The 16,313-nt window shown below is 54.3% G+C and overlaps 1 protein-coding gene and 1 non-coding gene across 4 annotated transcripts in view; one reads left to right on the top strand and one right to left on the bottom strand.

The window, feature by feature from the left end:
* Window positions 1–16,313, top strand: part of Kazn (kazrin, periplakin interacting protein) — a 1,015,267-nt gene that overhangs the window by 490,783 nt on the left and 508,171 nt on the right. The gene's annotated exons all lie outside the window — the stretch shown is intronic.
* LOC124969001 (U6 spliceosomal RNA) lies at window positions 7,285–7,391 on the bottom strand. The gene has a single exon (XR_007105909.1). It is a non-coding gene; the product is annotated as a U6 spliceosomal RNA (small nuclear RNA).

Raw genomic sequence — 16,313 nt, 5'->3', positions numbered from 1 at the left:
GAAATAAGGTGAGGCTGACACCGTAATAATTAAAATCATCTAGAGAACAATTTTGCTGCAGAGGAAGTAGAAACGGATCTCACAAATCACGGGGTGGGGGGGTGCATAAAAACACAGAGTGGCATCCAGAATACCCAGAAGTAGGGAGGACAGGGCAGAAGAGCAAATCAGTTCACTAAGAGGGACATTTGGCGTCGTCAGTGACACCGGAGATGGGCACCTACTGGTTTTTGGCATTTCCATTTCTATGAACGTGCCCAGAACAGACTCCCACGTGTATCTACAGCAACGGGCAAAGCCCAAGTGTATTTGTCGTAGCCCTATTCGTAATGGGAAGAGAAAAGTTGCAGTGATTGGGGCAGGAGGAGAACCTAGCGTCCATTAATTATCAGAAAGATACAGGAGTCACTTGCAGAGAACTCGCAGGATGCGGAGCCACACTGCAGTGGGAACGGTGGCTCGGAGCAGCCCACGTGGACGCCTGGGAAATGCAGAGACTGGGCTGAGCCGGGAAAGTTGCAGAATGATTTATTCAAGTTAATAAGTTTGGGGGAGGAAATGTAAAATAGTCCCCTGTACACTGAGTGTGTGTGTGTGTGTGTGTGTGTAAAATATGTACATCTGTAGCCAAAACAGATCAAGCCTGAGAATGATAACGACCCAGCCCTCTGGGAGGGGTCAAAGCCCAGGGAGGCTTGGTGGCATCTGTGAAGCTTCGATGCTATCAAGTAAGAGAGGGAAGCACCTGGAGGCAGGTCGGTGTGGCCGGCGGGGGTGGGTACCAGGGTCCTCCGTGGCTCCCTTCTGTTCCCTGTATGCATGAGCTATTTCATTACAGAACAGTTTTTTTAATTAGTTAAGTAGGAAAACCAGTCCAAAGGCGATTGTGTTGATCTGGGCAACAGTAGACAGTGCTCAGTGTATCCAGGGGAGCGGGGCAGAGGGAGAGAAGTGGACAGAATCAAAACATCTCGGGGGCGGGAGTAAGGGTCTGGGGCAGGTTTGCTGCCAGAGGCGCAGCAGGTGTTACAGCCGCGGCCTCTGCCCCGTTCACAGTCCTGGGACTCCAGCAGGTTGCCAGTGTGGGCACTGCTGCACTGGGGGGTCTCTCCCACCCACCCAAGCTGCTGAGAGCTGTGCCACCACCCACCCAAGCTGCTGAGAGCTGTGCCACCCCCAGCGGGTAGGTCAGAGGCTAAGGAATGTGACCCCCAGCCATGGCCCTCTGAACTTGGCACCTCTCCTCTGGGTAATTCCAAGGCTTGTGTTTTGTGCAGGTTTAATAGCAGATGCTTTGGGCCACCTTCCCTTCCCTGTGTCCCTTCCCACTTCCTGCCTGTGTTAGCCCCAGGTCTCAGGGAATCACTTCCATCTGCTTCCAAGAGAACCCACGCTAAGGCAGCAGGCACGCTTCCAAAGCCAGTCTACCTGCCACCAAGTACCTCAGAGATGTCACCTCAATGGGGCACAGTGAGGAGGAAGCACAGATTCCAAGGGCTGTGGGCAGGTGCAAGGGGAGATGCCACTGGCACAGGGAGAGCAGAGCTGAGGGGCAGAGGGCGAGGTGTGCAGCTCAGCAGCTCGCAGAGAAGAGAGGCCGCCTTCCTGCATCAGGAGGCAAGTGCACTCAAGGTCAGGGGGCTGGGGCAGCAGAGCGCCCTCTGGGGAGTCCGGATTAGGTGCCCGGCACCCCCTGGCTGCTCTCCTCTCTCTAATCCCACGGGAATGTCCTCTATTTGCTTTGACATTGCAGGCATGTCTGCAGAGCAGGATTCGGCAAAGATGGATTGTGCTTTGATACAAAATATGATTGAATGTCACTAGAGAGTGACTTCTTGATATAGCATCAAATGACAATTCAGTTTCCCCAAAGTGAGATTTCAGCCAAGAATTAGGAAGCATTTGCCTTGACAGTAATGTAAAATATGATTGCTTAAAATTTTAATTTTATTATATGTAAGCACACAAAATAACCCAATAGTTTCAGGTAGTCTCTGCATGCATTATTCCAGTGATGCAATAACATCTTTCAACCGGGCTTTTTTTTTTTCTAAACTCTAAATCCATTGCACCTGGCTTACTAAGTCACTCTGACTTTTATCAACAGCAAAAGTATCGTAGTGAGTTTCTTGGCATTTCTCTGGCTGCTGATTTGGATGGAAAATGCTTAACTTGACTTCACCTTCTCACGAAGGTGAATAAAGATGTCTCCAAGGAAACCAGCTCTGGCGTCTCCGTCTACAATGTATTTATCCAGTGCCACAGAGTCAATGAAACACATCAGTTCAAATGACCATCAGGGATCTGAGCCTGAGATATTTTCCCCTCCCTACTGGCTGGAATAAAACCAGGGAAACAGGCTACTCTCGGAACAGACTGGGCAGAGCAACCCCAGAAATGAGCAGCCTCCATCTTTGAGGCCATTGGAAAATGTCATCATCAGAAATGGAAATTACAAGACACCTGCGTAGAAAGAGTGGCTTTCTGTAGACATGTCCGTCCCAGGAGAGGGTTGATACAGAGTTACTGGTGGAACCAGTTTCAGTAGGTCTCATGGAGATGAGCAGATGTACTGTGGAACCTTGGAAAGATTTTACTAAAAGTGGAATCAAAGAGATGGTAGGAGCTCATAGTAGGAAGATCTGAGTTCAGATTTCGGCTCCACGGTTAGCTATAAGATCCTTAGCAAGTTGCCTAGCCACTCTGAACCTCAGTTTCCTCCTCCGTGACCTCTAAGGGCACGCAGGCTTGTCATGATGACTGACGATAACACATGTGATGTACTTTGCAGCACACTTGGCACATAGGAAGCCCTCGGCAGACAGTGGCTGCTACTTTTATTACCACTGTCAAAATGTAACCGAAGAAGGAAAATTTTACCTCTAAAGTACGTTGTACATTTTCTGGTGGGAAGCAATTTTGCTGTGGGTGCAAGGGAGAGGATATTGGAGATTAGGAACTTGTCAGAATTTATCAGCATCAAGCAAGGAAAATGACTTTGCTTCCAGACAGCAAGACTTGCTTTTTAGACAATTAATCTGACTTTCCTGGCTAGGGGGAGGGATTTTTTTTAGCAGATCCGACTCCTATCTTTTAATTGTGTACTCCCCATGCTGCCTCTTGTCGGTGATTGAGGGTGCTAAGTAGGGCGATCCACATGACTCTCCCCAGATCTAAGCCCAGAACTTTCTCCCACTGCAGGTCATGGAATTAGCTGCTGTGAGTTCGGCTATCATGAGTCAGTCGCCAGTACACTTCTGTGTGCACAGATGAAAGTCAGGTTCCTGCCTCTGCAGAAATCATGACCTAGGGGGCTTGTGGTGACCCTCTCCCCACCCAGAAACCAGCTCCCTGTGACGTCTCGTCTGAGGACCCCCGACTGCCATCGAGTTCCAATTCTCAGCGAGCACTCAGTAGGGTCTGGTTTTCATTCCATCGTGAGCTTTGTGGAGCATTTTCAATGGGAAGAAGTTTATCTCGGGAGCCGTCACTACCACGCAGTGCCGACCAGGCCAGAATGTGCCAGGCACTGTATTAAATATGCCTTATTTAGTCTTCTCAGATATTTTTCTCATTTGCAGTTTGAAGATAAGCACCCTGAGGCCAGGAAAGTCCAAAGACTTTAAAGTCACAACAGCATCTGAAGACTCTTCCTCCCCTCCGCACTCCCTCCCCTCCCAGGCCCTCCCCCACAGCAGGACATGGGTACCCAAGGCTTGTGCCCCGTCCAGCCACCCCATGAAGGGCTCGCCTCTTCCCGGGCCTTAGCAGAGACTCAGATCTCTGTGTACACACCGTTCTTAGACAACGCGCCTTGGGTTATTGCTGGAGCTAGTACATCCATCAAAAAGATGTAAATAGTTACTAATCAGCTTACATCAATTATCAGTCATTGTTTCCCCACATCACCCAAAGAGCTCCCCGAGAGACGTTCGTATTAATTGGAGCAATCAGCGGAGTGACTCTCAGCGAGCGTGGGCACTGCTAAGCCCATGCAGCACCAGGGTGCCGATCGGGTGGCATCTCTAGTTCTTCTCCTGCGTGGTGTTATTAGGGGCGGGGTGATGCGATCCATCTTCCAACGTCTTTGAAATCTCCATCCTGGAGGGACACAGGACAGACACATCGGGAGAAGGCGCATCCCTGCATCTCTGGTGGGGACTTGGAGTGGACCTTCCTGGAGAGACCCTCAGGACCTGAGGACAGGGACAGACTGATTCTGAGGCACTGTGGGTTAGACATGCCCTGTGTCTCCAAACACGGCCTGAGGAACACGATCGGATTCTGTCGATGAGTTTGAAAAGGTCCGGGTTCTGTATTGTGGAACAGGTTATCTTGACCTGAAATTTCACAGAATGTTTAAGAACATTTATCGAGCTTGCAGGCAAGTTGGTGCCTTTGCGAGGTGAACCTCCCGAACTGTTTTAACCACACACACACATACATACAAATCTGTGTCTCTCAGATTTGGTGACACTTAGTTTCCCAAATGCAGACTTAGGCATTAGAATCCCAACCTTCCCACCCCACACACGCCCTCCTCCGGTGGAGAGTCGGGTCTCGGGGTGACCACTTTCCCATGTCTGAATAGCAACTGCAAATGAACCTTTAAACTGCCTCCTCTTTCCAGGGTGGCTTTCTAAATGGCTGCCCACTGAGGTGGCACGTACATGCAAGGGTAGAGGTGACACCATGGGTTCAAGGGTAGAGGTGACACCATGGGTTCAAGGGTAGAGGTGACACCATAGGTTCGAGGGTTGAGGTGATACTGCAGGTTCAAGGGTAGAGGTGACACCATAGGTTCGAGGGTAGAGGTGACACCATGGGTTCATGGGTAGAGGTGATACCGTGGGTTCATTGATAGAGGTGATACCGTTTCAGGGTGTCTATGTAGCATCCTTGCATATAAGAGATATAAAATGATCTTTCTGGTGAACTGGCATTTTTCTGGCCCAGCGCTTTAAGATTTGTGACGCTCCGTGAGTTACCCAAATAGACACGTGGTACGTGGGTCGGCGGGCCGATTCTCCAAAGCTACCCACTGAGCTTTGCCAGCCCAGGGACCCAGACTTGGAAGGTCTTTCTTGGATGGTCCCCATGCTTATTGGCACAACAAAGGTTCTGAGACGAGCCAGCAGCAGAGGAGCCTAGTCCACCATAGCAGACCAACAAGAAAACAGGCAAATCAGTCTTTGCCTTTGTTATTTTAAACCTGTATTGAACTCCGCACTGGGGCCGAGTGAGTTTCCTGTTCTGATCTGAACGTGTTTCAAGGAACATCCATCAGGATTGCCTAGCTAAATACCTAGGAGTCCTGGCTCCGTCCATGTAAGGGTGTAAAGCAAATCACCCTAACAAGCCAGTTTGGGAGTGTCTTTGAGCTCCGGCCTCTACAGCACAGACCAACAACTTACAGTATCAGGCTGTCCCCAGCAAAGGACTGCAGTGCCGGGTCCACCCGCCTTTTGCTGGTCTAGCCCTTTGCTACAATTTGGATACAGGGTATCTCCAAAAGCTCATGGGTGAGGCCATGAGAGAGTGTTCAGAGGTGAAATGGTCAGACTGCGAGAGCTGTAACCTACTCAGTGGATTAATCCACTTTCTGAGTGGATTAAGTGGGTGGTGACTGGAGGTAGGTGGGGTGCGGCTGGAGGAGGTGGGTCACTGGGAGTGAGCCTTTGGGGTCTGGGTTTTGCCCCTGGTGAGCCAAGCTCTCTCTCCGCTGCCTGGCTGCCACTCCTGAGGCTTTCCTCGGCCACTCCCTTCTGCCGCGAGGTTCTGCTCACCGCAGGCTCAGGGCTATGGAGCTGCCAGACCTCTGAAACTCGTCCTCCTCCAAGTCCTCCTCCTCAGGTGTTTTGGTCGCAGTGACGAGAAGCTTACCGAGACCCCCTGCAAGGTTCGTGATCTTTGGTGGCCTGCCGAGCAGTCAGGTGCATTTCATTTCTCTTGCTATCGCTTCTCTGCTCATACAAGGCAAGAAAACAGAAAAATCTCACTGTCTGCTGCCCGTTGGTTCCCATGCCCCCCAAAAGGTTTAAAAACAGATTACGCCTCACATCTGAGTTCAGTTACCTGGCAGCCAGGTAGCAACACCCTTGGCTCCAGAGGTGTAAACTGCTCTTTCTGGGGAGTGTCCAGGAGCGAGATGGCAGCTGTGTCAGTCAGATTGTGTTGTTGTCACAGAACACCTGAGGGAATCGGTTTAAGGAGGAAAGGGGAATTTTGGCGCGTGACTTCGGAAGTTTCAGTCCACGGTCTTGGGCTCTGTGGCTTTGGGCCTGTGGCAGCTCAGTACACCGTGGTGGGAGTGTATGGTGGAGGGAGCTGCTCCCCTCCCGGCAGCTGGAAGCAAAGAGAGAGAGCGAGGGCCAGGTCCCTGTGTCGCCTCAGGGACACACCCCACTGGCCTAACTTCCTGCCACTTTCCCGAAGCCCCACAGGCAGGTATCTGAGCCCTCAGCAGGCTGGCCTGTGGGGAACATTTGAGATCCGAACCAGCCTTCCTGTGACCATTCCTGGCTCACGGAGTCTCTAATTCTAGTCTCCTGGGTTTCCCTGGGGCTCTGGCAGAAGAAATCTTCCCCTCTTGGAAACCCATGTAATTGCTTTCCCCAGCCCTAGTGGATTCGGACTGGGAAACTCAGGTGGAGGCTGACTTAGGGAGGCCCTTTATCTGTCCACACTGCTGGCTCACTCTCTGTGAAGAACCGTGCAATTCTTTGATCAGATCGCCACTTCTCTGAACAGATCAAGAGGGGGGACGGCCCCGGGGAGACTCGTCTGCCTGCTTCGCGCCTGCCCACTTCCACAATGCCCTGCTTTGGAGTCCTGGTGTTCCTTGGAGCAGAGTTTGAGAAACTTGTCGATGGGGCTCCTGGATAGAGAGGTGGGAAGCGTGGATTCCATCCTAGCAGAACCACAAACCCCGGGCTGAAGCTGGTCACGGTCCCTAAACCCCCAGGCCCTCTGCCTGCGCCTCTGTAACATGGTGGAGAACCGTAAGCACACTTTGTTTCCCACCACAGGCTGCCACGATGGGCCAGCACTCAGAAATTGCAGCACGGTGATTTGATACTTTTCAATGGTCTTCAAATCTGTATTTTCTTATAAAATATCCCTGAAATAACACGGTATAAATACTAGTAAATATGAAATTCTGGAAAGAAATTAAATGCTAACCAGACGTCGAGCGTGCGAAGGCCTCACCTACCCACAGTGTCTCCAGCAGCAACGCCTCCACCTGCTGGGTGCTGTTTTGGTTTTTTTTTTTTTTTTTTTTTTTTAAATATGGAACGCTTCACGAATTTGCGTGTCATCCTTGCGCAGGGGCCATGCTAATCTTCTCTGTATCGTTCCAATTTTAGTATATGTGCTGCCGAAGCGAGCACTGGGTGCTGTTTATTGAGCGCTTCCCACGTGACAGGTACTCCTGGGTTCAAGCCCCGCCTCCAGCACATATTCCCTCCAGGGCCGACCCCGTGGGCTGACAGCCCTGAGTCTAATCCCTCCCTGACCCCGAGTCAGTGTGGTTCCAATGAACTTCCCTTCCTAGCCCGACTCCAGGGTGGACCTGGGACTGGCCTGGAGACCGTTCTCCCTCCTGGAATTCTGCTGGAGCCTGTGGGAGTGACAAACAGCCCCCTGAGCCAGGCTCAATCCCGCATGTGCCTGGAACTGCCCCTGCAGCTTGGCCTACCCAGGGAGAGACCCCAAGTGAGAACCAAGCCCACCCAGGAAAAAATAGGACCCAAAAGGATGGGAAAGGCAGAGTCCTGGGCACAGAACTTGAGCCCCTGGATACAAATGTCCCCGGAGCCAATTCTAGACACTTCTGGCAGCAAAGTCACTTCCTTGCTCCAGCGAGTTCAAGTTGAGTGTCCGAGGCAATCGGAGGAGTTCCAGCTAACATGAAGCTCCTGACCTCTCACAACGGGAATGAGGGTGCACATCTCGCAGGCTGTCGGGAGGGTTAAAGGAGGTACTGACACCAAGATCACGTCCAGCCGAGTGTGGCCGTTGCTCTGCATGTGTCTCGTCCGGGTTGAGCCCCTCCATGGCTGAGCATAGGTGCATTATCTTCATTTCACTGATAAGACACCTGGGATGGAGAGTCATGAGACTCTTGATCTCAAGTTTATTTGAAGCCCAAATCTGACGCCATCATCCAGGTGGGTTCCACCAAGGCACTCTGCTCCCCCACAAGCAAGTCTGCTGTCCTGCCAGACTGAGCTCACCCACACATACTGAAAGCACATGCACAGTTGCATAGGTTGTCCACTGCATAGCCCTTTCAAAGAACTTTCACATGGACACTAGATGAATAGTGCCCTCTAGAGTTGTGCATGGTTCTAAAAACTGCAGGCACACAAAAGACCTGTAATGACAGGTACCAGGAGGTACACAGGTGCTTACATTACAAAGTATCCGTCTGCTTGTCTAACCACATTCCAGCATCTTCCCATCACTCCTGTCTCCAGCATTGCCAGGGGAGAGAAGGGCCCGAGATTCCCAGGCCCCCATGGCTGCTGAACCCCTGCCAAACCAGTCCCTGGGCTGGTGAAGATGCTGATTCCACCCCAGCCATTCTGACATCACAGAGAAATCATCCTGTGTCCCTCTGCGTCCTCTCCAGCAGGGAAGAAAGTCATGCAAAAGCACATAGTGACAAACAAGCTCACTTCCAGGAAACAGCCGGCGGACTCCTGGCCCGATGGTTTGGGGAGCTCAGTGGAGGTGCATGGAGCCGGGCAGAAGCAGGGACAGGCCAGAGGGTGGGAAAGGATTCCTGGGCCCTGTGTCCCCACCAGAGGCCCCGCTGAGCCAGTGGGATGGGGCAGACCCATGTCCACCCAGCATTCACAATGCCCATCTCTGGGGCCAGGCTGTGGGAGATGGAGTCTGTCCCCAGGAGCCCCAGGAAGCTCTTGCTGTGGCTGGGGACATCCCGAGACTGGAGCGTCTCCCCATCTCCTGAGTTGGGGCTCTAGCTGAGATACTGCCTTGCCCCACCTCCTGGAAGGCTGTTCCTGGTGGCCTAAGAGTGGCCATGAGATCTCCCTCAGAAGGCCACCTAGGGAATAACCCCCGGTGCATCCACTGAGCCCTAGCCACCAGGCCCCTCATGCTGGTCCTGTGCGGTGCTCCCCAAGGCCCTGGTGCGGGACACACCCCTGGCTGCACTTCTGGGTAGGGACGTGGAGAAGTCAGAGGGTGTGTTCTGGGTCACCCTGCTGGTGGGGGCAGAGCTGAAATTCAAAGCCAAGACTGTCCAACTCCAGAGCCCATGCACACCAAACACGCTGACCCTCATCACCCTGACCCTCGTCACCCCGTCTGTCCCTCTCCCATCCCCCGACTTTCTGGAAAATGCTCTCATGTGGATCTGGGGGAGGACCACGGCAGCAGCCTCCTTTGCGAGGCTGTTCTGAACTGCGTGGTGTCCAGCTGCTCAGAGCAGAGGTCCTCCCGGTGGGTGGCCTCCCCTTTCTCCTTGCCCTGTGTGACTCGGCTCGGCCAGCCCGCCTCCTGGCTCTTCCTCACTCTCACCTGGCGTGCGCCCTCCTCGTGGCTTTCCTACCTTCCTGCAGAGCCTCCCCCGCGGGCCTCTGCCCGATGCATCTCCTGCCTGAACAGGGATCTTCACCCCACACGGCCTCTGCCCCCGGGACCCCACCCACCCTGACCTCCGGCCTGGCAGGTGTCAATGCCGGACTTGCTGCTTCTCCCGCCTTCGCCGCCTCTCCCGGCATGTCCTCAGGCTGCCCGGGTGAGGGCAGGGGCTGCCGGTGCCTGGTCCAGGGGAGTCCTCGCTGAGCTCCCGAGTGGACCATTGAGTGGGCAGTGCACTGGGCCCAGGCTGTCCCCGCTGGGCTTGCCCTGTCCACAGGCAGCAGTGACACGCAGGTACCCAAGGTCAGTTCTCACTGTCACCCAAAGGCTCTGCAGCCAGTGGTGCCCGGCTGTGCTCAGGCCCAGAGGGCACAGCTGAAGGGAGACCAAGGGCGTAGAAGGTTCTGCCCACCCCTGCTCCAACCCAGAGACACCATGGTAGGAAGCTGAGAGCCGGGTCAGGGCAGGGAGGCCGGCCTTCCTTCCCAGGGTGCCGTGCTGCTCCGGATGGTACCGGCCATAACTCAGGAGTGCCGTTCTGACCCACCCAGACTTGGGATTGGTCTTTCACTCAGTCAGCAATTACAGTACAGGTACCAGGTAGCCAGCCTGGGCCAGGCCTGGAGCGGGCACGAGAACAAATGGAGAACGGACTCTGCCTCTCCCCTCTGCCTTTACGGCCCACGGATCTAACAACCCACAAAAAACGTAAGATCGTTAGCTTACAGGAGGGCCAAGAAGGGAGGCCCGAGGCAGAGCCGACACCCCCCGCGTGGTCAGGAGAGGCTTTCCCAAGGCAAAGACGTTTCAGGCACGTGCAAACGTCCTGAGGTTCACGGGTCTCCTTCCCCTCTGCTTCCCCTTCATGATTACATGGCTACAGGCTTATTCCTTATGCTCCCTCCACCTCAGGTTTCTCATCTTAGTAGTTCCTGTCTTATGTTGATAGTGTTTGAATGAGCTCATATACGTCATGAAATTCCTGGAACACTGCCCAACACAGAACAAGCACCTTATAATTATTTTTCATGGAGGTTGCTCTACCTCACTCAGACTTTTGAACAATTGCAAAGAAAAGAAAAAACTAGCAAAGTTTTAAATTGTATACTCACACACACGTGTGTGTAGATAGAAGATACATAGATAGAAGATAGATAGAAGATAGATAGATAGATAGATAGATAGATAGATAGATAGATAAAAAGACAGACAGGAAGGACATGTGCATATGTATCCATTCGCACAAATACGAAATGTAATCTATGCCAGACCTTTGGCCATGGCAGAGGGAGGCTCAGGTTTGGTGTGGCTGGGTGCGTCTCTGCTGCACCCCCAAGTCCAAGTTCACTGCAAAGCCACATTACATGGTATCTTAGTCTCGTGATCGAACTGCAGTTTCCAGGTTCTCGTTAATTTAAATGATGGCTCCAACTCATCAAGGACTTCTGTGAAAAGACTGCAGACCCTCTTCTCTGCCATGGGCTGCAGCTCGGGTCTCCAGAATGGATTTCCTTCTGTTGGCTATCGGCACAGGCCCTAGCCGATGGGTTCGATAAATGCTTGGCTGGCTTCCTTGAGCTGGAATCTATCAAGTCTGAACGAGGGTCCTGGCAAGGTTATGGGTAAGCCTCGCATCCTGATTTGTGTCAGGTCCCTAAATGCCGTGTCTGATGGCTCATCTTAATTAAAGACTGTCAGGAAGAACGCACTCATTTTGTGAGACCAAGTTAGCACATTCTCGGCTCTTCCTGAACATTCCCCTACTCTCGAAGGTGCAGGCTCGGGAATTCAGGTTAATAAATGAGCTCGGCAAGGCCTGTGGTTTCAATCAAGAGTGCCTGTGGGGACTTAGATGCTTCTAGACTTGCTGCAGACCCACCCCCCGCGTCCAAATGTCCCTTCCAACCAGAAAACTCGTCTGCATGTAAAAAAATTAAAAAGATACAGGCGGAACGTGAGAAAAGCAGATTTTAAAAAATGATTATATTCAATCAGATCAAATAAGAATTCAATCACTACAAATGAGGATACAGGCTCCATAAATATTTATCAAGTGGGTAGATGAGTGGATGGGTGAGCAGATGAACGGGCACGTTGAAGAAGAAAATACAGCCACGCCCAGCGTGTCTGAGTCAGGTGCGATGCCGAGCGGGGTCCACAGCTCCTGCCTCCTACTGGCCAAAGTGCTGGCCATCCTGTGAATCCTCTGGGGAGGTGTCAGAGGTGGGCATTTGGGGACCCATTTTACAGACAGAAATTCGCTTTCTTCTCCAAACCCACGCGGCTAGTAAGTGTGAGCCGACATTTGCACTCAAGCGTGGTGCTGCCCCAGCCCTGCCAGGGGACAGAAGGACCTAGGGAGGCAAGATGTGAGCAGGTGACAGGGACCCCGCTCGGCATGAGGAGCAGGCTCCCAGAATCAGGCTGAAATCTCCGCTGTGGGACTTGGACGTCTCTCACCCTCCACTCTGGCCTCCTCACGACCCTGCCGGCACAGGGAGGGACGGGGACGCCGAACGCACTCCCTCCAGCTCCCGGAGGCAGCGCCCCTGCAGCAGCTCTGGACGCGCGTAGGACTGTCCACGGCACGTGACGTCAGCTACGAGGATGGCGAGACCGAAGTCGCCTCCAAGTCTGTAGCCTCGCGTTTTTGTTTTAACCAGGATGGAAAAGAAGACCCTTGGGCCCCGGGATAGAAGCCAGGGGAGACGGCGCTTCCGCCTCACCAGTCCTGCGGGGGCTCCGGGCCCAGAAGCCCTCGCGGTTCCCCGCCTGGTGCACTAGGCTCCTGCTGACGGGTTAGGTGGACCCTCCTCTGTGCTTGGAGACAGACTGTGACTGGTTGAGGTTTCTTTCTAGGTAGCTGTTGTGCACACAGCTGTACGTGTTGTGTAGGTGGATGTGTACACACACACACACAAACATGCACAAACACATGCACACAAACACACATGCACACAAATACACAAACACACACAAACACACACACAAACACACATGCACACAAACACATGCACACACAAACACACACACACAAACACACACACACAAACATGCACAAACACACATGCACACAAACACACATGCACACAAACACACACACAAACATGCACAAACACACATGCACACAAACACAAACACATGCACACAAATACACAAACACACACACACAAACACACACAAATGCACATGCACACACACACACAAACATGCACAAACACACATGCACACAAACACAAACACATGCACACAAATACACAAACACACACACACAAACACACACAAACACATGCACACACGCACGTGCACCCACACACACACATACAAACACACAAACACATACACACAAACACACACACACACACACACACACACACACTCACCTCTTCGCTCTCTGCATCTCCTAACACTCCTCTGCAAGCCCAGCCTGTTTGTCCTGAAGCCTGGTCTTCATTGAGGTATGACTTTCTTAAAGTAGAACACGTGTGCCCGCGAGCGGCGGGTGAGGGTTGGACACACACACACGCCTGCGCGGCGGCGCCTGCAACCGGCCCCGAGCGTTTCCATCCTACGCCTGTTCCCAGCAGTCCCTGCCCTCTCGGGGCAGCCTCTCTTCTGACCTCTGCCGCCCAGAGGAGCTTGGCCTGTTCTAGAAATTCATTTGAAGTAGCCCTGGGGCATCTCCTCTTTTGTGTCCGGTTTCTTTCACTCAGCAGAAGTGTTTTTGGACCCTCCATCGTCCATCATTATGGGCTCATGTTCATGTCCCCAAAATCCACCTGGCGTGTCTCTGACCCCGGATGTCACGGTACTGGACATGGGCCTTCAGGGGGCACGGAGGTCGCGAGGGTGGCGCCTTGGTGATGAGGGGGTTCCCTCAGGAGAGGCCAGGGAGCTGGCTGGCGTCTCCCCCCAGCATGCGCAGGGCACCCGAGGCCAGGAGGACACCGTGACAGGAAGCAGCCCTCCAGGCGCAGCCGGGGAGGAGGCCTCCTGGAGCCCACCCTTCGAGCCCATCCCAGACCTCCGGCTCCTGTGGCCCAGGCCACCGGCCTGCGTCATCTGTCAGGGCCGCCCCAGAGCACGGGGCTTCCTCCTGCCTTGCAGGACGGGCCGCGTCCGCCTTCTCTCCTGCTCCCAGGCACTGGGAGGGCCCCCAGGCAGAGCTCTGAGCCGGCACCCCATGACCGTGCTCTGCCACTTCCTGCACTGTCCAGAGTCAACCCTTTTGAGTCCCGGGAGTCACCTGCCGTCTCCACAGGGATGCTTTCAGGATGTGTTAGGAGGACGCTGGGGAGGGACGTGCGATGCTTAGCTGCCCCCAGCCCACCCACTAGTTAGTGGAGCTCACAGGCCGCCTGGGTTAGGGCGATGGCTGTTCATGCCTTGCTGAGGACCCCCTTGGAAAACGCACTTCAACGTTCTCTTGGGGCTCTCGGTGACAAAGACCAGGGGAGGAATGGCCAGCTGACACTCACCAGGGGCAGCATCAGATCAGAAGGGGCTGCGGGCGTTGGGGTTTGGGTCTGGAAAGTCCCCAAGTCCTGTGCGTTAAAGTTCTGGACTCTGCTGGAGCAATGTTCAGAGAGGGACTTCCAGGGGACTCCGGCCTCACGGGTGGACGAATTCAACTGGGGGGTCGATCGTCAGTGGATCACCAGGAGGTGGCAGAAGCTGCAGGCACAGGGGACGTGGCTGCGGGACGCTGGTGGCCACGGCTGTGGCCCCAGAGCCCACATCTGATCGCTGGCCCCTTCCTCTCAGTTTCCTGGCCACCGTGGGCTGGGCATCTTAGTCCCACCAGGATGCTAGGCCTCAGGTAGGCCCAGGGCAAGGGAGCCAGCCCACCACGGACTGAAATCTCCGAAACTGAGCCAAAATAAATCTTTTCTCCTCCAGGTTGTTTTCCTCAGGTGTTTGTCACAGCGATGAGGAGTAACACAGCGGGAGAAAAGGCATGCATACCTAGCACCTTAATAATACCACGCACCGTCCACTGCATCCAAAAATGGTGAACTAATCGGTGCTCAGGATAAAATCCAAAGTTGCTCAGCCCTTCCATTGCCCGAGCCCTTCCAGCTGTCACCCTGCGTGTCTGCTGAGGCGGCCTAGGAACCCCCAACCCGGAGGACGGCAGAGGTGTTGACCTGTGCCTGCAGCCTCACCTTGGGGGGCCATGGCCACATGCAAGAGGAGAGGGGCCTCTGGCAACCCTCAGGGCTCTCCGGGCCTCTGGCAATGGCTCTGAGAAGCTCCATCAGAAACAGTGTGGCCGGTAGGGTAACTCAGGCCCGTTCCTTGAGGCCTTACCTCAGAAAGGCGTCTCCATGGGAAAGGACAGCTGCCCCGGGCGGTTCTCCAAGGCAGGCACAGGCTGGGGGCCTTTGGCAGAGAGATCTGGGCATGTGGGGCCCTGGTGGCCTGCTGGATCCAGCAGAGTCATGCAAAGCCCTCTTCCCCGTCTCTGTGGTAGCTCGGTGGGGGCAATTCTCATGGAGGAAGAGGGACTGTACTCTGGCCTTTGGAGTAGAGCCGCCCCTGCCTCATTTCTAGAGGATGTTCTACCCCTGCAAGGCCAGGTCTCGGTCTAGACGTCAGACAGGCCCACTGTCATGGCCGTATTGCTGTGGATAACAGAGCCAGCAGGAAGCCTGCAGCCCCTGGAAAGCAGGAAGGACTTTGGGGGAAGCTTTGTATGGACTGGGTTTTCAGGATGAGGCTGAGGGGCCAGAAGAGACCTGGCTTCAGCACAGGGAGCAGAGCCTGTCTCTGGTGTGACGGGGACGTGCTGGGACCCTGGCCCAGGGTTTTGCCCAGATGTTCCCCCTCCACCAGGGACTGTGGCTCTCCCCGGTCACACCAGCCCTGTGCCTGCAGAGGAAGGGCGGAGGGTCCCTCGTGGGGCCCTGCCTCCTCCAGCACCCAGGTCTTCAGCTTTCGCCCCGCTCCTTGTGGCCTTCAGGAGCTCCACTGTGGGGTCTTCAACGGATTTTTCCAGAATATTCTTCCATTGCACACTGGGTCAAGGACACAGAGTCACAAAGAAGGCCCCCATGTCCTGACCATGCTTTGACCCACAGTGGCCACCCAGAATGCCCGTTCCTCCCCTCTCTGCCCCCTGACCCCCATCACCCAGCATCCAGCTTAAGTGACCTCCTGCCGTTACTAAGCTCCCCATGCCGTGTTCCCGAAGCTCCTGACCTGAGGTCTGGCAGAGCTGGCCCCAGGCCACCTCCTCCTGCGCAGGGGTGCACAGGTTCACGAAGGCAGCAACCCAGCCTGCACTCACTGCAACCTCGGCCAGCCCTGGTCCCTGATTCCTGACCCCTTCTCAGTGGCCAGCTTCTCCACCCCTTGGGGTGAGTTTCCTGGGTCTCGTTGGTCTGCAGTCCTCCTCTGACCCTTGTTAGGTTCGCTCAGTCCTGCTGAGTGCCTCAGTCCTGAGCAATTCAGCTGTAGCCTGGGCCCCCAAATGACCGCTGCCTTGGCTGTCCCCAGCCTTGCCCCTCTGTACGTGCTAATGATCCAACAGAATCCCCTATCACGCTCCCTCACCCACATGGAAGGGCTAGAAGCAACAGGACATCGCCCTTCTCAGGAGCCACTCTCAGGCCCTGGCCAGGGTGGGAAGGAGGGTCAACACCAGCTCCCTGGACATGAGCCAAAGAGGGACAGCTAAAGAATTCATGTAGCCTCCAGGG

The sequence above is a fragment of the Sciurus carolinensis genome, chromosome 1 (genome assembly GCF_902686445.1).
Source record: "Sciurus carolinensis chromosome 1, mSciCar1.2, whole genome shotgun sequence".
Classification (NCBI taxonomy): domain Eukaryota; kingdom Metazoa; phylum Chordata; class Mammalia; order Rodentia; family Sciuridae; genus Sciurus; species Sciurus carolinensis.
Note: the sequence above shows the minus strand (reverse complement) of the source record. Positions and strands in the feature narration are given on the sequence as shown.